This window comes from Lactuca virosa, chromosome 8, assembly GCF_052849685.1.
Source record: "Lactuca virosa cultivar CGN04683 chromosome 8, Lactuca_virosa_CGN04683_v6, whole genome shotgun sequence".
Lineage (NCBI taxonomy): Eukaryota > Viridiplantae > Streptophyta > Magnoliopsida > Asterales > Asteraceae > Lactuca > Lactuca virosa.
In genome coordinates this window covers 386,907,586-386,928,414 of record NC_136433.1, presented here as the reverse complement: position 1 = coordinate 386,928,414, position 20,829 = coordinate 386,907,586, and positions in this window count along the sequence as shown.

Sequence of the window (20,829 nt, the reverse complement as noted above, 5' to 3'; positions counted from 1 at the left end):
CCTAAAACGACGTTCTTCAGGCGTCGGAAATGTTATGACATTTGTCACCCCAGACCTATCGGTCTAACTGTTGCATGTAGTTTAGGTGTGGGTTTGTCAAACCCAATATAGATCTATACACAACTATCACGCTCTCCCTCAAGGAGACTCTGGTTACAATACAGGACTTAATGGTAATTTGAAGTAAATGTCTCACAAAGTCATTAACGGAATTACGTGTTATGAAAACTTGGTATCGTATGGCCGTACCTTGCTTAATGAAAATATCCTTTGTATAAATGTACCCTTTTTAAATGTATGTGTTATGTAATGTATCATAAACTATACCTATTATAGTTTATCAACCAAGGGTAGTACGTAGTAATGTATGCAAACTATATTCAAAATAGTTTATTAAATGTTTGAATGTATCGGTTGTACTTTGATTATAATCACTTGTTATTCTTTATATTTTATATGTCCAAATCCATTTGTAAACTGATGTGTGTCTAAATATTAAGATAAAATGTCATATATTGCAATAACATATAATCACATAAAGATATACACCTTGCTCAACATGTTACAAGGTGAAATAAAATTGACAGCAACTTTTCGTTGAATACAGTTTCTGTTACTGTTCTTAGAAAATTTATAGAAAAATCATCAAAGCTCTAAATCCAAATCCGCAAATTCTGAGAATTTGGAATATGAGTCTAGTTTGTTCGTAAATTTTATCATGATTTTTAGTGATCTCTAACAGAGGTGAAAATGTTTATAATCACAGACTGGTCCGGGTTTGCCTCTGAAATGATAGGCAGTTTTGTAAAAATCACCATAAATTGTAGAAAAATCATATGGAGATGTGCAAGTAGCCATTTTAAAGCTAAGAGTTTGAACTACTTGCACCTGGAACAGTTATGAAAACTAAAATATTTAAGTTGACCAAAACAGTCTGTGATCGAAGTTCATCTTTTCTGATGTAATCTGATAGAAAAAGTTTAATTGTGTTCTTGATGATTTTACTTGTATTCCCCCCTTAAAACTTAAGAAAAACATGTAAATGTAGGGGTATGAACTCACCTTATGTGTTCTTAGAGGATGGATGTTGGAGAAGAGAAGTGTTCAACTCAAAAACACTTAGAAGATGCCTTGACGAATCGAGAACCAAGAGTGGAAGAAAGCTTGATGATTAACCTTGGAAGTCTTGAAATTGAGAGAGAATGGTGTAGAAAATGAGTGACTTAAGCCTTGTATTTATACTAGTAAGAATTACTATTCATATATAATTCTTTAATAATAAGTGTTAAATGTTGACATTCTCCATATAACTAGTTAGTGTATATGACATATTCATGATGTAATCATGACAAATGTTTCTAGAAGATGGTTAATACTAATTGGCTAATAATAGTAATTTTTAAAACGTAAATAGTAAATAGTAGGTAGTAAATAGTAAATAGTAAATAGTAAATAGTAAATATGATGAGATTTTTACAATTGTCATATTTGTAAACCCCGTTAAGCCATGTTTAAGAGTCTTACACAGCCCCCGATAATTGTGCAATAGTGTTTTATCGTTTTGGTTCGTTGTTTAGCACTGTTAAGGCTAAGGAAAATCAAACACATGAATTTTCCAAATGATGTTTTCTCATTAAAATAGCGAATTGTACAACGTAAACCTTAACATACAAGGGTTAATGGAGTTGACCGGTTTGACTTGTTGACTTTGTTTGACTTTGACTTGACCGAAATTTGACGGTTGTCACAGTTCATGAGGTCCATGAACGCGGCAGGAGCATTGGTGAGCCCAAAGGGCATCACCACGAACTCATAGTGGCCATAGCGAGTCAAAGCAGTCTTCTGTAAATCCTCCTCTCTGACTCGCATCTGGTGGTAGCCTGAACGCAAATCTATCTTGGAAAACCAAGATGATCCCTGTAGCTGGTCGAAGAGGTCATCAATCCTTGGGAGCAGGTAACGGTTCTTCACCGTTACCTTGTTCAACTCCCGGTAATCTATACACATCTAATGCGACCCGTCCTTCTTCTTCACAAATAGGATCGGGGCTCCCCAAGGTGAACTGCTCGACCTGATAAATCCCTTGTCTAACAGCTCCTGCAGCTGTGTAGACAACTCCTGCAGCTGTGTAGATAACTCCTGCATCTTGGTAGGAGCCAACCGATATGGTGCCTTGGCTATCGGAGCCGCACCGGGGACTAGGTCGATCCGGAACTCCACCTGCCTCTCCGGAGGTATCCCAGGCAGCTCCTCTGGAAATACGTCCGAGTACTCTCGCACCACTGGCACATCGCTCACGTTCGCCTTACCCGCTTCCCGGATATCCATAACGTAGGCGACGTACCCTACGCAACCCTGCTGAAGGTAGCACCTAGCCCTCGCTGCTGAGCACAAAGTTGGTCCTCGTTGCGGCCTCTCGCCCTGAATCACCAGCTCTCCCCCACTTGGGGTCCTGATACGCACCAGCTGCTACGCACAGTCGATCACCGCCCCATTAGGGCTCAACCAGTCCATACCTATGATAACCTTGTTCCCACGTAATGGAATGGGAACCAAATCCACGAGGTAATGCTCGATGTATAACCTCAAAACGCAATCTCTGAAAACTTCTGATGGTCGGACAGATCGGTCGTCAGCAATATTGACCTCTAAAGGACAATCTAACATGCCTGAAGACTCAGAAACCCTATTGCTAAGAGCAAGTGAGACAAATGACCGGGTAGCCCCCGAGTCGAATAACACCTGAAGTGGGATGCCGTTCACATGGAACGATCCTAAATATAACACATAAACTCAGCACATAAATATCATAACCAAAATGAAATAAGAGTTAGGGAGAAGGAAACATACCCGTCACCACATCAGGTGCGGCACGCGCCTCCTCGACGGTCAGCTGGAATGCTCGGCTCCTCACCAATGGAGCATCTGTCTTGCCCTGTCGACCATCTGTGATCTGTAGGGTCGCTGGAGCTGGCGTTGCTGCTGTCAATCTCGGGCAGTTGGCCTATTTATGACCCTTCTGGTTGCAATGAAAGCAAATCAGGTTTGATGTCTGAAAGGTAGGTGTAGGAGTAGTTCAATCCTTGCCCAAGTGCCCAGTCTTGCCGCACTTGTAGCATCCTGATGACCCTAGTCTACAAACCCCCTCATGTGGCTTGCCGCACTTCCCGCAGCAGCTCCAGCCCTGATGGCCCTTCGACCTAGAGTCGAACCCCTTGGGTTTCTTCCCCAAAACCCCAGTACCCTGCTCAGTCTCCGACTTCCTCTTCCTGATATGCTTAATGTCAATCTCCCTCTCTCTCGCCCTTGCAATCATGTCATCCAATGTCGGACAGGGCGAGTAGCTGACATGTTTCAAAATGTCAGCTCTCAACATGTCATGGTAGCGGGTCTTCTGCATCTCCTCATCCCCTGCATACTGAGGCACCAGTAAGGCCCTCTCCCTGAACTTGACAATAATCTCCGCCACCGACTCAGTCGTCTGCCTCATATCCATAAACTCCCTGTCCAGCTGCTGAAGCTCCACAACCAGCTCTATGGTTGGGGCTCCCAGCAAATCACTAACTGCCTCCCACCAATCTCTAGCTCTGTCCCTCAAACACCCGGCAGCATACCGGACCTTCGCCCCTCAGGGCAGAAGCTCGTCGACTGAGCAGACTCCATGTCTACAATCCACCTCCTAGCAACAATGGGGTCCTTCACCCCGTGGAAGTCTGGCGTGTAAGGGTCGAATTGTTGTAATTAGTCGAAGTATGTTTTGGACTCTTCAAATGTTTTTTAATGTATTTTACTAGGGCGCTTTTATTCGAAGCTTTAGAGTCAATGCCTTAGTATATTTTTTGTATGCTTTCAGTTCCCTATAAATAGGGTTATTTACTAGAGTTAGATAAGAACTTTTACAGACTTGTCTACTGTACTCTGTAAAGAATTCGAAAGCATAATAGAGCATAACAAGATCATACTCGATTCATTGGTTCATCAATTGGTATCAGAGCAGGAATCATATCTCTGATCTGATTTTCACGCTGTTCAAAAAGTTTTTGAATCAACTCTTTGATTCAAAAGTTTCCGCACTTTTTGAAAGTGAAAAATTGTCAAGATCTTAGTCTGTGATTCGATTCTGCATTTGAATTGTTGAATCGAGTGTTATTCTCATCAATTCGATTTGATTCATCTAGTTTGTTTTCAAATTCTCAAATCTTTTCAAACTTCTCAAAATCTTCTTCCGTACAACAATGGCGAGTTTCAATCTCAATTTGATGACCTCGTTTTCTCATCTGCTAGGTTCATCAACCAAAATTCCAATGCTAATCCCTGAATACTATGATCAGTGGGCTGATCTTATGTAGGATTATCTGAATGGTCTGGATGAAGAATTATGGTCATGTATCACTGGAAATGTCAATGTTCCAGTGAATGTTCAACCAATTGGATCATTTTCTACAAATTCTGGAGTTGATAATCAAACTGATCGTCTAAAGAAACTGGAGAAGAGGTGTATGAGGGAATTGCGAGGTGCATTACCTCTAGTTGTGTACAATTACATTAGGAGTTGTACAACTGCAAAGGAAATCTGGAACAATCTGAAAGATAAATTTCAAGGAAGTGAGAAGACAAAAATCAATGCAGTTAAACAGTGTTTGGTTGAGTTGAAAGACTTCAAACAAAAAGAAGGAGAAACAATTGAAGTTTACTATGATCGTCTGAACGAGTTAATCTATCGTTGCAATCGCTATGGAATTACCAGGACTTCAATGGAATTCAATCTCATCTTTTTAATGGGGCTTCGAAAAGAATGGTGAAGTGTGAGTATGATGGTGAAGAATCAGCAAAGTTTTGATACATCAACTCTCAATGATTTGTACAATCAGTTGAAAACACACGAAATTGAAGTAAATGAAATTGCTGAGGAATCGAAGTTGAATTTGGGAGGTCCATTAGCTCTTGTGTCAAAGATTTCTGAGAAAGAAGCTGAAAATGGTGATTCTGAGGAAGAAGAAGGATTCATCATGAATTCGGATGATGAAGCAATAGCATTTTACTCGAATAATCGTGTCAAGAAATTTTTCAAAAAGCCGTTCAATTCGAAGACTAAGCTTGCTGAGGTGAAAGGAAATTTGATGAGTAAAAATGTTGTTGAGGAGAAAAAGAAAGTTGAGAAGCAAGATTCGAAGATAGCTGATGGAAAGGGTGAGAAGAAGCTGAAAGGTGATGCTGGAATAGATTGTCATTATTGCAACGGTGTGAATCATCTTGCAAATGACTGTATGCTTCGAAAGAAGGATGAGAGGAAGAATAAAGTCAAAGATGAGGCATACTATGCAGAGAAGCTTGAGGTGGTTTGTGCTAAAGCAAAGAATTTGTCATTGGTTGCAAAGGGTGAGCATGAGGATGAAGATGGAACTTATCAAATCTGGTCATCTGGGTCAGACGATGAAGAAATGAGGAATCCAACGCATGGAGCGTTGTATGCGAAAATGGAGGAGGACTCAGATGATGAGGAATTCGAAGTGAGGGGACGATGCTTCGTATCCAAAGCAGCTGACAAATCTCCAATGACAATAAAGGTACGTAAAATTCTCGAATCTTTTAATATTCCTACACATGCTTATGACTCTGAACTAATTTCTTTTGATGAGACGGTTACTTATTTTGATTCAATTGTTGTGTCTGCTAGCAATGAGGCCAACAAGTTGTCAATGGAGTTGTTAGATGTCAAAAAGAGATTAGACATGAAAATAAGCAAAATTGAATGTTTGGAATTACAAATGACAAATATAATGTGTGATAGGGATAGGTTATCGAGTGATGTTAAACTTTTGCTAGCACAAAGAAACATCTATTGTAATTCTGCTAAACGACTTTATAGCAAATTAACTGATTTACATCATTCATGTGATATAAGTAAAGAGCAACATAGAAAATTACTACCTTTCCTAGCATTCGAAAGAGCCAAGGTAGATAATATTTCGTATGATTGTGAGCAAATAATAGCTGATTTTGACAGAGTTCCTGATGATAGATATAAATATGGAATTGTCAAAATTGATGAATGTCTTGATGCGAATGAATTAGTTAACATAGTGAATGATACTTTGACTAAATCTGAACAAATTCAAATTTTGAAAAAGACTGAGAATTCAACATCTGATTCTCAATCTAATTTTGCTGATATTGAAGATAATTCTGACAATATTAGTGAAATTAGTGAACTTGAAGATGTTGATTGTTCTCAGTTGTCTGTTGTTAATGTTTCTTCAACATCTAAAGGAAAAGAAAAAGTTAAGGATTTGATGGTTGAAAATGAAACTGATATACCCTCAACTTCGAAAGTTTATGATATGAACTTCGTGGATCTCAAAGACAGCCAAACTGATGATAGTGATGATGAAGATGAAGTGAACATTTCGAAGGAAAAGAAATCTTCAAAGGAAGAAGAAACTCCTCGAATTGTGGTTGATCAGGTGTATGGTGATACACAAAAGTTCTAAAAAGTGATGAATGAAAAAGGTGAACACTATCTTGAAACGAATTCAGTGGTTATCCAAATTTCAAATGTACAGATAATGTCATTTTTCCAAATCAAGTTTTCGTAACTACTGGAAATGTTGAGAACATCAAATCAGAATTAAAGAAGTTAGTTGAAGAGGATAATACAAAAGTAACTGATGAAGGTTTTTTCGCAAATCAAAGCACAGTTGAAAACAACTTAACAAAGAATTCGTATGTTTTCCAACGTCAAAAACCACAAAGGAAATGGGTTGAAAAATCAGAAATTGAAAAAGAGAATTCAAAACAAGTTGAAAAGGAATGTGAAAAAGTTGTCAAATTAAACTCCAAGGAATTCAAAGATCAAATTGACAAATTTTCGAAGGAAAACAACATTTCAAAAAGACAAGCAAGAAAGAAAATATTTTGGCAAAATGTTGAGTCTCAAAAGATGTCTGAATCACAATCACCCAAAAATGTTTTCAAAGCTAAAAATTCATCTTTTTCAACAAAACCTCAACACTCATCTCAATCAAATCATTCAAAGTCTGAAGTGAATAAACAACCACGGTTTTCGAAAGTTTCAGAAACTAATATTCCAAGTAAATTTTCAAATAACTCAAAACCAAATCAAAAATTCTTTCAACGTCAACATTTTAAATCAACAGTTGATACATCATATGCTAAATCTTTTATAACAAATCCAAAAGTTGATTTTGTTCCTAAAAAGCCAAATTTTCCAAATCAAACGAAGAAAGAAACTATGAAAACTTCACGAGAAAAAGGAATAACGTCAAGGAAGAACATTGATCATTGGCTTGAAGGAAAAGGAAAGATGTATCAGTCAAATACATTTTCAAAGGAGCAAATTCACGAAGCATATGAAAAGTATGTGAATAATTCATCAAATGGCAGTTCATCGTCTAAGGATTCGAACATTTCAGTCAAAGCTTGGAAACCAGTAATAAAAGCAAAGAATGTTCATTCACATACTCAGAATTCGAAGGGTAATGTCAGTGAACATTCGAAACCATCAAAAACTTATGTTTCGGTTCCTTTAAATGAAGATGTAAACTTAATTGATAGTCTCAAAACAAAAGTTTGTGATTGGGTTAAAAGTTCTTCATTACATTCGAAATTGAAATATAATTTCCAAGGACCCAAAAAGCCATGGGTACCTAAATTTTTCCATTGAATGTAGGTACTATGTGATGAGCAATATGATAACAAGTGGTACATCGATAATGGTTGCTCTCGTCACATGACTGGGAGGAAGGAGAATTTACGTGATTTTCGAAGTCTCAAAAATGCTGGAGTAGTGAAGTTTAGGAACAATCAAAAATGTCAAGTCAAAGGATATGGGAAGATCACGAATGGACAATTCACAGTGAATTGTGTGGCGTATATTGAAGGTCTTCAACATAACTTGATAAGTGTTTCTCAACTTGTTGTGGGCACTGGCAATCAAGTTCTTTTTAACGAAGAATGAAGTATTATTTCGAATGTCATAACAAAAGAGGTGTTACTAAAATCCAAAAGGAAAGATGACATGTTCACTTTGGACATCAATCTGATAGTAGGGAAACCTGCTATATGTCTTCTTTCGAAAGCAACATCAGACTTAAGTTGGCTTTGGCATCGAAGACTTTCTCATCTAAATTTTCGAAACATCAATAAACTTGTGGTACAAGATCTGGTAAGAGGTTTACCTGTACTTAAATTTGACAATGATTCTTTATGTGCAGCTTGTGAAGTTGGCAAGCAACATAAACAATGTCATCCGATTACGATTGATTCGAAAATAGTTGCACCTCTGGAGCTCTTACATATTGATTTGTGTGGACCTTCGACAGTTTCAACTCTCAACAAGAAACGGTATATTTTAGTGATTGTTGATGATTTTTCCAGATTTACGTGGGTTTATTTTCTCAGGCTTAAATTTGAAGTTGCACAAATCATGATTGACTTTATCAAAAAGATGGAAACAACATTGAAGAAGATTGTTCGAAAAATTAAGAGTGATCATGGAACTGAATTTAAGAACAATGTTCTTGATTCATTTTTGGTGGACAAAGGGATTTCGCATAATTTTTCATCTCCATACACACCACAATAAAACGGTGTTGTTGAACGAAGAAATAAGTCTCTATGCGAAGCGGCAAGGACTATGTTGGCATATGCGAATCTTCCACAATATCTTTGGGCTGAAGCAGTATCAACCGCATGTTTCACTCAAAACAAATCGTTCATTCATCGTCGTTTTAACATTACTCCATATGAAATTCTCAACAATCGAAAACCTAACGTCAAATTTCTTCATGTTTTCGGATGCAGATGCTTCATTATGAATCTCAAGGATCATCTTACGAAATTTCAAGCAAAAGCAGATGAAGGGATTTTCTTGGGTTATTCGCATAATTCAGTCGCATATCGTGTGTTGAATAAAAGAACACGAAAAGTTGAAGAAACTTTTAATCTTACATTTGATGATTACTCCGTTAAACAACCAAAATCACAGTTTAAAAATCATCCAATTCTGAAAAACATACAAGATGAATCTGAACCTTCACAAACCTTAGATAATGATTATGATTTAATTTTTGGAATTTCAGATCATGCTGTTGATGCTGAAATAAATGCAAGTGATAATCATATCTCTGAACTAACAAAGCTTAATGATGCTTCAACATCAAATTCTCCAAAGAAAGGCGAAAGTATGCAAAACAATCCAGTGGAGGGGGAGCACTTGGATTCGAATACATTAGATGACAACATGCATTCTTTCGAGGGGGAGAAAGAAAGATTGAATGATGATGTTGAGGGGGAGCATAATGTTGAGGGGGAGCATTCAGAAAATATTGAAGATAATAATGATTTTGATGATGCTTGTTCGATTGTAGGCTCAGAAAACGATGATATATACGAAGATGCACCTTTGGAATTTGATCCAGCATATCCGCCAATGGAAAAGTGGACAAAAGATCATCCGAAGGATCAAGTAATTGGGAATCCACAACAGGGAGTTTTAACAAGAGCTCAAATTCGTGCAAAGAATGAGGTATTGAATACTCATCAAGAATTTTGCATGTTCAATGTTTTCATTTCTAAGATTGAACCAAAAACAGTTAAGATTGCAATGGAACACTCAGATTGGGTTGTTGCAATGCAATCTGAATTGTCTGAATTTGAACGAAACAAGGTTTGGAGGTTAATTCCCAAACCTGAAAATGTTTCGATTGTCGGGTTAAAATGGATTTTCAAAAATAAAACCGACAAAGATGGAAATATTGTTCGAAACAAAGCCAGACTTGTTGTTAAAGGATATTCACAACAAGAAGGAATCGACTATGAAGAAACTTTTGCCCCTGTCGCAAGACTCGAGGCGGTTCGTATATTTCTGGCTTATGCAGCTCACAAAGATTTTGATGTTTATCAAATGGACGTGAAGTGTGCATTTCTAAATGGAGAGCTTGAAGAAACTGTTTACGTGGAACAACCCCCAGGTTTTATTAACGAAGAATTTCCAAATCATGTTTATATTTTAGATAAGGCAGTTTATGGTTTGAAACAAGCACCACGAGCATGGTATGCAACTCTTACCTCATTTTTGAAACAATCTAAATTTAAACAAGGATCAGTTGATCCCACATTATTTCGAAAGAAAGTGGGGAATCATCTAATGCTTGTTCAAATTTATGTTGATGATATTATTTTTGGCTCAACTGACCCTGCTTTGTCTAGAGAATTCGAAGATTTGATGAAGAGTAAGTTCGAAATGAGCATGATGGGAAAAATCAATAATTTTCTTGGTTTGAATATTCGTCAAAACAGAAAAGGAATTTTTATTAATCAAGAAAAATATACGAAGAATCTGTTGGAAAAGTTTGGATTGACGAATAGCACGAAGTTACGAGTTCCAATGGCAACGGGCATAAAGCTTACACCTTCGTTAGATAAACCTGCTGTTGACATAACTTTATATAGGAGCATGATTGGTTCATTACTTTATCTTACAGCTAGTAGACCTGATATCATGTTTTATATGTGTAATTGTGCTAGGTATCAGTCTAATCCACGAGAACCACATCTCACTGCTGTAAAGAATATCTTTCGTTATCTTAAAGGAACAATTTCGCTAGGATTGTGGCATCCTTCGAAAACTGGGTTCTTTGTACAAGCGTATTCGGATGCAGACTTGGGTGGTTGTAATATTGATCGAAAAAGCACAAGTGGTGGATGTCAATTTCTTGATGGCAAATTGGTAAGCTGGCAGTCGAAAAAGCAAACATGCGTATCAATTTCAACAGCTGAAGCAGAATATGTGGCTGCTGCTGCTTGCACTTCACAAATAATATGGATCCAAAGTCAATTGCGTGATTATGCAATAAATATGAAAAAGATTCCATTATATTGTGATTCTCAAAGTGCAATAAGAATTTGTCATAATCCTGTGCAGCATTCGAAGACTAAACATATAGCTCTTCGTTATCATTTTATCAAAGATCACGTGGAGGATGGAAATATTGAAGTACATTTCGTGAAAACAACTGATCAGTTAGCTGATATTTTCACGAAACCTTTAGATGAAAAATCTCTTGTGAGAATTATAGAGGGACTTGGAATGATCGATGGAAATTCTGTTCCATGCGAAAAAGAAGAATGATGCACGATAAGGAATGAATCAGAGGCGCTTAATAAAAGACAAGGCAAAGTCATTCAGCATTCAGAGATTACTGTTCATAGTCAACGCTTCGACCCCTTCGAATTTGCACATTTGTTACTTATTTTAAGGGTTGATTCAGCTGTTACTATTCATAGTCAACGCTTCGACCCTTCGAATTCGCACATTTGTTACTTATTTTAAGGTTTGATTCAGCTGTTACTGTTCATAGTCAACGCTTTGACCTCTTTGAATTCGTACATTTGTTACTTATAAGGGGATGATAAAATTTTGCATATTTGCATCAAGTACTATTTCAATTTTCGAAAATTCAAAAATCCAAAAAGATTTTCGTTTGTTTTGTCATTTAATTTTCGGAATATTCAAAAATCCAAAAAGATTTTCGTTTGTTTTGTCATTTAATTTTCGGAAAATTCAACAATCCAAAAAGATTTTCGTTTATTTTGTCATTTAATTTTCGAAAAATTCAAAAATTCAAAAAGATTTTCGTTTGTTTTGTCATTTAATTTTCGGAAAATTCAAAAACCCAAAAAGATTTTCGTTTATTTTGTCATTTAATTTTCGAAAAATTTAAAATTTCAAAAAGATTTTCGTTTGTTCTGTCTTTATTTTCGAAAAATCAAAACATCAAAAATATTTTGATTCTTATTTCTTTTTAGTATTTTGTTGCAGATTCTCATGAAGATACAGAGGAGATTATGCTTGCAGTACTCGGGTAAGGTACATGTTTCGTATGAATCGATAAAATTTTCATCATTCGAACTAGTTAGGATGTCCCTAGAAGCATGTTGTTGTATGTTGACCAAAGCCTCCATGACTTAATGTGTGTGTACGAAAGCCTTAATGAAATTATTCATACGAAGATTTCTTCCCAATCAGGCTTATATTCACATTAGTCTCTGAGCTACCTTACTCTTCTCAAAATGAGTTAAGAGTTTACTGTTTGGTCCAAACATAACAGAGGTACTTTTCGTGTCTTACATCAATCTTTTTCATCCATAAAGTTCTTACACGATCACACACGAAGACATATGTCCGAGAGGTCTCTGATCAAACCCATCGAGACTTAGATATATCAAAACTCTGTGTTTATGATCTGACATCATGAGACCGTGATGAAAGTGAAACCCAATTTTCATTATCTTTTTTAAGGAATTGACGGGGAACTAAGTTCCAGATTTTCACGAAACTTTTGTTTCTGTACCAAAATTCGAAACTCCAAATCATATTCATTTCGAATGAGTGGTCTTGATCAAACATTCGAAACCCACGATGTTTGTTACCCAACAAGATCCAGCACACAAATTTTTTTCTTGAATATGATTTCCGTGTGAGTTTCATTCGAATGTCCTAGTCATTTCAAAATTTTTCAACGCCAACTTGTCACTGACTACACTGGTCAAACAAGTAATTTCTGTTACAATTTCTCACCTTATGTTTAGGATGACATGTAACGAAATTTTGAACTATCCACGAAGCATTATAAAAGAAGCCCTTTGATACTTATCAACAAGTATTCGATTGTAATTTACGGGAACCCACACAAGCTATTGATCATTTTTCTTAATGATTAATGAAGTAATCTTTGCCCGGGATTTCATCTGCTTTTGTGTCAATGGTTTGACATCACAATATCCCTTATTTTTCTTATATTTGTTTCACGTCTCTATTCTTTGGAACACAGCACTCACGAAATCCTTGAGGTTTTGAGTAATACCAACTCAGGCTGATGATTTCGAACTTCTGGCGTATGACTTCGCTTTTCATCCCAAAAGTGAAAGAGCCTTGCTTCCATTCGAAGGGTTCTGACGGTTACAATTTTCTTGAGGATTACAAGATAGGCTGTTTATAAATGACGTATGGTATTTTGTCCGTTTTTCAAGGCGATGCGACAGCTACTTTTTGACGCATGGCTACTTTTACGCAGTAATGGTCCGATTTTCAAGGTGCCACGTCGGATATCATTAAATACATATCCCGCTTCAAATTCAAATTTAAGGGTTACATATAAAAGGGAATTCCAGGGGTTCATTGTCAGTTTACGCGATCAAAAAGCAAATTTCCCAAAATTCTCTGTTCATCATCATCTTCAAACCCTAACAATGGCGACTTCTGCTCATGTTGATTCTCATACCACTGAAGATGCCTCTTCATTACCAATAATGAAGATTCAAGCAACAAACTACTACTTGGAGGGTGAAGTTTCTCAGTACTCGGAAGAATTAAAGATGCTCATAGTTGCTTTGAAGAACTCGGTTTTGGCTAAAGCGATGTTCAACTCTTTCTCTGTTCCATTGTCCTAGCTTTCTCAAGCAGGATCAACTGCGACATACAACAAAGCATCTGATACGATTACTTTTCATCTGGTGAACGACAAAAAGCTGGCCTTGATAAAGGAAGAATGGAGGTTTATGCCATGGTTGCTGGCATCTACTATGATCTTCAAGTAGATTATTCTACACAGTTGTGGAAGGAATTCCAAAAGGGTGTAGAAAACACGAATGCTATTCATGGTATTTCGTGTGCAAGATACTGGAGTTTGATTTTCCAACACTTTAACAATAAGGAAGGGATTTTGGTACCCAATGATGAAGACAAAGCAGTTTTTCAGTCATACCACTATCCGAAGGATGTCACAGATAATGCTGAAGTTTTTCCATCAGTTGCTCGTATTCCAGATGCTATGCTTAAAAGAGTTGATCCTTCGAACTCTGTATTGGTGGCATATTTGAAGACTATTGATTCTTCAATCAAAACTGGCATACTCTTGGATAGAGATGATACGAAATCCAAGACGACGAAGAAGAATGAAACTGAGTCAAAATCTTCGAAATCTCCAAAGAAGAAGCCTGAAACTAATGTAGTGTCTGTTGCTGAGACTTAAGTGATTGAGCCTATTCTTGAAGAAACCCAAGAAAATGTTATCATTCCTTCGAAGACTGGAATGTTTCGAAGAATTAAAATGAAGTCAACCCATAAACGCAAGTCTCCCACACAACAAGTGATTCGAAAACCTCCAATCACTCATCAAGGCGTTTTAATTAGGGAAGTGCCCGCACCTGTTTCACCGGTGTCCAAGAAACGAAGGGCTGAAGATATGGCAAAGCATTTGTCAAAGAAAAAGAAGAAGAAGACTCGAAAACTTGTAATCTCTAATGAGTCAACAGAAGATGATAGTGAAAGAATTCCAGAAACTCCAGAGTTTACTCTTATCACAGAAAGTTTCACTCCTGAGAAGACAGTTGTCATACCACCCGAAGATTTGATTGCCAAATCAGTTCCTGAGGAGGTTCGAACTTCAGGCATCCCTGCACACGTATCTGATACGGATGCAAATGTCAATATGGGTGAAGGAGGTTCGAAAAATGAAGCTACAGGTCCATCTACTTCTGCTCCTTTTGCAAGTATTGTTTCTTTACCATTATCTTCTACTCCTCTTACTTCAACAACAGATTCCCCAACATTCGAACACATTCTTGATCAACCCTTTACTTCCATTTTTTCTTCTCAATCTACTGAGCCACCCAAACCCACTTCACCTGTTCAAGAAACCGTTTTTGTGGAGACAGAGACTGATAATGAGGGGTTTGGTGGTATGTTTGATGAATTGGAATTTCATGAAGACGAAGAACAGTTTCCTGATCATATGCTGATGACCATGAAACAATTTAAAATCCTGAATCAGAAGTTGAATTCGATACTTCAATCCCAAGCTGATCTGGGGGGTGGTTCATCTGTTTCAAGTCTGGAGATTGATTCGATGTTGAAGATGTTCGAAGCCAGAGTTGTGAGCAAAGTCTCTGGAATGCTTACAGACTCTGAATCACGAATTTTGGAGAAAGTTGATCTCAATGATCAAAACAATGAAATTCGAATCAATTCTCAAAATTCGAAATTTGCTGGTGATCTGAGAGAGTTGAAGAATGTTGCAAAGGAAAGACATGTTCTTTTTATTCAAGATGTGAAGAAAGTTCGAGAGGATGTAAACTTGCAAATTCACGAACTTCGTGAAGATATGAAAAGAGAAATAGCTATTGTTCAACACGACTATGCATGATTGCATCAAAAGGTTGATATAATTTGTGACGCTGTCACAAAATTTGTCAAATTATATGAAAGTTTGAGTCCACAACTTACTCAAATTTCATCAACTGAAAGTACAAACTTTGAGGAAGTGATAACTTTACTCAAGGAGTTAAAAGAAATTTCTGGCAGGCCGGTGTCTTCTTCCTTGATTACACCTGAATTTTTGGCACAAAAGTTTGTCCACTTCGAAGCAATTCTCAACAAACAACTTGCTCCTCTCTTTCGCATATCAAGTCTTCTTCCAACAACGTTTGCCCCGCCTGTTTTCACAGGGGTGCAAGGGGGAGAAAGAAAAACTAGTGAGTCGAAGACTAGTGGAGAAGATGCGAAAGTTGTGGGAAAAGTCTTTTCTTCGAAAATCCCAACAACAAAACCAGTAATAGTTTCTGCTGAACTTGTTACTTCAACTGTTGTAACAACAATGCCAATTGCAAGACCAATTTCGAAAGGAATTGTGATTGGTAAATCTTCGGAGACTGGTGGGAGTGGTTCAAAACCAAAAGAGACAATTGAAAATCAAGCCTTGAAAGATAAAGGCAAATCAATTGTAGTGGAAAAATCGAAAGAGGAAAAGAAGGCTGAAGTAGAAGCTGAACTTGAAAAACTAAGGATTATTCAAAGTATTATGACTCAGCGTGCTAGTGATCCGAAGGGAATGGATAAAGGTGATCCAGCCAAACATTATAATTACGAAACAATTGAGGCCAAGGTTGCTTTTAATCACATGTATACATTCGAGAAGAAACCAAAGCAGAGTTATTTGGTCACAAATACTGATGCAAGCCAGCTGGATTTTCCAATAAACGAAATGATGTTTATCATGCCTCAGTTCAAAGCAGAAGGGAATTTTAAAAATAAAGATGAAGGTACACACATGAAAATTCGTTTTCATGCTGTTCTTGGAAAAGCCCCTGAGGAAGTTTGGTCTTTAATAAAAATCAAGAAGGCCATAAGTATGAAAAAGGATGTGGTTTTCGAAAACACAGTCCAAAATGTTAAGTATGTGGTTGCCAGGGCAAATGGAAATATTTGCTAATTCACTGTTGCAGATTTTCCATTAATGAACTTGTATGATCTTATACAAGTTGCATTACTTTTGAAAGACAAATCATTCTCGTACCTTCAAAACACAGAACCAAATGAATTCAAGCTTGGAGTAGCTCACATCAAGATTTTTATCGAAAACTATTATGAGTGCTTGGCACTAACAGATGTTGAATTAGCTACTGCCAAAGGAATGGAAATTAAAGCTCTGATGGCTCCTACGAAGACACAGGTGGAATTGAAGAAGTATGCTGATGGTGAAATTTGCCTGAAGCCTTTTGGAATTGTCTTCGCAGGAAAAGACAAAGCTGGAAAGTCTAAACGGTTCTTATTCCAAGCAAGTGAAGTCGAGAGATATTCAACATCTCAATATACGAACTTGATTGTTTGTATGAATCATTGCAAGAAGAACAATGAAGGTGACAAGAAAGAGCTGAAGAAGATTATCTCCTGGTACACGGAGATTCGAAGAGTATTACTGTATTCCATCACACTTCTTACAAATTGAAGATTTCGACTATGATTACAAAGGGGGAGATTGTAAGGGTCGAATTGTTGTAATTAGTCGAAGTATGTTTTGGACTCTTCGAATGTTTTGTAATGTATTTTACTAGGGCGCTTTTATTCGAAGCTTTAGAGTCAATGCCTTAGTATATTTTTTGTATGCTTTTAGTTCCCTATAAATAGGGTTATTTACTAGAGTTAGATAAGAACTTTTATAGACTTGTCTACTGTACTCTGTAAAGAATTCGAAAGCATAATAGAGCATAACAAGATCATATTTACATCCTGTGTTCAAATCTCATATTCTTACTTGAATTCATACTCTGATTAATTCATTACTTGATTCATTGGTTCATCATGGCGCACCACATCCCCTAAAGTCGTTGAAGGAGAGTGTGCGTGTTCCTGACTGAGTGGCCGCCATGTCACTCTGAAATGCCCTGAGGCGATCCTCCATCAGCTCGATAATCCCTTCCTTGATCGACCCGAAAATCACCAGGGTCGACTCAAGGATGCCTCTCGTGATCTCAGAAGCAATGAACTCACGTAGTCCCTCATCGACTGGATCGGCACCTGATCCCGAACCTGATCCTGAACCTGATCCTGACCCTGAACCTCCCCCTCCGTGACGCGTAATCACCACCATTCTGAAACAAAACACATAATTTTAAGGGCCATACATAACGTTGAGAGGTCTCACACATTCTACAAGTTTTCTGGTTCTACCACAGCCCTCCTTGACTCGAGTACGGATCCTCTGCTTTTAGTAGTACGGGCTCATACTACCTTCCACATCTATCCGTACTTTCCTCAAGGATTGCCTTGACTTCACCAAGTCCTTTTCACTACCACTGCCCGCTGCACTAATCTCATCCTAGGCTTACCCTAGGGTAACTCTCCGACCTACTCTCCGTCATCAGCTGCATAAGGAATCCATGCTACCTTTACCTAACCAACTTGTGAATACCATTACATATCACTAAGACCATATAATTCTTCGAATGAGAGATCCTACCGTACAACGGTTGGACTCAAGCAAGAGCTGCGCAATAGGGCTAGACCTAACCTTCTGAAATTATTTAATCCTTGCAATATGTAACTTAACATATTCGTTTACTAGTTAGTAAAAGATAACTTAGACTCCTAAAAGAACAAAGCAAGCAGGATTCGAGCATCAAGTAAACATAATCAAGCATATCCTAATCAGGCCAACATATCACTGACTAATCTGTACTAGCGTGTAACTCAATAAGCACATATAACAGTCACATAAGGCATCTTCCTAGATCTTTAGCCCTAATCTAGCATGCAGTTCTTATACACATACAATAGGCATATAAGGCATCATTCCTAGATCCTTAGCTCTAATCTAGCATGCAGTTCTCATAATCATATCATATTATAACATAACATGTATGGGTATCTTGGGGAAAACTTACTTGAGCTCGGCCGGTTGCACGCATCACACACCTTGTTCTTTATCAAAACTCCCTTATTCTAAATTTTGAAAAACTATTTTCTTATAAAAATCTTTCAAACACTCGATTTGAGTCCAGACACCCCCAAAGGTGTGTCCGAATCCCTCCAACCAAGGCTCTGATACCAACTTGTAACATCCCAAATTTCAAGACCAAAAATTTCATTTTTAATATAGCGATTCATAAAACATTTTAGAGAAAACATCATCAAGTTATTTCATTTCATCAAATCCATAGATCATATTCCTCAAAACCATATCATCAAATAGTAACAATATCAGAGTACAATCCCAAGAACATCAAGTGCGGAAAATAGTAGTGTGATGCGTTGCTACAGTGTCGGCTCCTTTCCCTTCGACAAAGAAGGACCTGAAACAAAAATTGTAAACCGTAAGCACAAACCTTAGTGATTTCCCCCATCATACCACATGCCAAACTATAAACATGTTGCCAGGCATATCTGGGTGTCCGACCTACCCTGCTAAGCATACCGAGGTGCTCAACCTACCCCTGCTAGGCATACCGGGGTGCCTAACCTACCCCATGTCAGGCATATCTGGGTGCCCGACCTACCCTCCGGTGTATCTCAACCGGTTACGGGGACTATTTCACCCCCTACCACTACCACATAACAACATAATATAAACATACTGTCAAGCATATCGGGGTGCCCGACCTACCCCTTAGGTCCTTTTTGACCTGATACGGGGACTATTCCCCTTACTACCACTATCACATGACATCATACCAGGATAACACATAAAAAATAACAGATAGCGGCAAACCCAGATAACTATCACAAAGACAGTTATCTGACATACAACTCCTACTAGTGGGCTAGCATTGTGGCCTTAGACCTACTTCTACTGGAAGGTAACTCACCTCGTAAAGCTGAATGTCGAATACCGCCGGAAGGAATCTCTAACAGCTGCTCCGATGACTCCCTGACTATCATTATCATAACAACACTTAGTCAAAATCCATAATACTTCTTAGGGTAAAATGACCATTTCACCCCTTGGTCTAATTTGGACCATACCCAAGGCCCATTTCCATCTTATTTTTCCGAACTCACTATTAGCCCACTAAAGGACTACTAATGGCCCAATTTTCCAAATTGGGCCCAACTCCCCAAATGGGCCTTATTACAAGCCCAATAAATCATTGGCTGAAAATAAATAATTTCAAGTGGCCTAATATGGCCCAAAGGCCCAATACTCTAAATCTCAGTCCTAAGCCCGGAAACTATGCTCCACAGTGGGTCGTGGGGCCCAACTATCCAGGCCCAAACTTCTAAGGCCCAAAAGCCCAAGTTCGCCACTCTGCATGCGCACGCACGACGTAGCTACCACGTACGCCTAGCGTACGCTGGCCTTGACCAAGAGCAGGAAGTTGACCCAGTACGCACGGCGTACCAGGGTGTACGCCCGGCGTACTGGCCAGCTCCCTTGGGGCTCCATTTGTGACTTAATCCATTAAGTCTTCACGTCTAGAATGTAGATCCAGGTCCTTCAAGACCTCCTAATCCATAAAGTCACAAACTTTATGTGCTTGCATGCATGGTTGGGGGTCAAAACATGATTTTGGTCCTTAAACAAGCTTTATGACCATCAAACACTTGCATGGTTGTGGCTTAACCATCAAGGTCCAATTTTTATGACTCTAAGTGCTTCTAAGAGCCCAAAAGGACAGCTCTTATGGTCTGAAACTATTAAGATACAAGAAACCTCAACAATGGAGTCCAAAATTGGCATAAAACACCCCAAATTAAATCTAAGCATGTAATGATCAAGTTTGAAGCTTGATACCTCAAATGAGTCAGAAATGGTGCTAATCTCCTAGATCTACAAGCTCCATTTGAATCCTTTCTCCTTCTTCAAACTTCTTTCTCTTCCAAAACACCAAAACAACACTAAGATGCTCTCAAATGGCTTCCAAATGACAAGAGCACACAATTATGGGTTAGGGTTTTCGTGGTGGCTGACTAAAGGTGAGAGGGAGGCTGGACCAAAAACATAAGGTCCTTTATATAGGGATCAAACCCTAAAATTTAGGGTTTTAAAATCTGCATGTGTACGCTGCGCGTACTCTTGGTACGTTGGGCGTACGTGCATGGCTTCCACGTTCCAATCTCTTGAGTACGCTGAGTGTACATGGCAAGGTACGCTCCGCGTACGGTGCTTCCTCAACCCAAATACAAGGGCCCAAAGGTCAAAGCCCAACCTTTTAAAACTATTAACCTTATATAAATAAAAATAGTACCTTATAAATCCCGGACGTTACACTATTGTTTTCCTGGCTACGTAATGGTTTCCTCTTGGCCACGTCGTGGTCTGCTCCTGTGAACCCTAAAATAGTTATTTCATAATTTTCATGTTTTCTGTGTGCCAGGATGTGGTTGCTCATTCCCCACGTCGTGGAACCTAAAGCTCCAGAATATTCTAAATTTGTTCCTTACTTTTGGTTGCTCACTCCTTTCCATTTTAAACACATACAAACTAACGTATTTACTAAAAGATAAAGTCAATTTGCTTTAATTAGAAGATT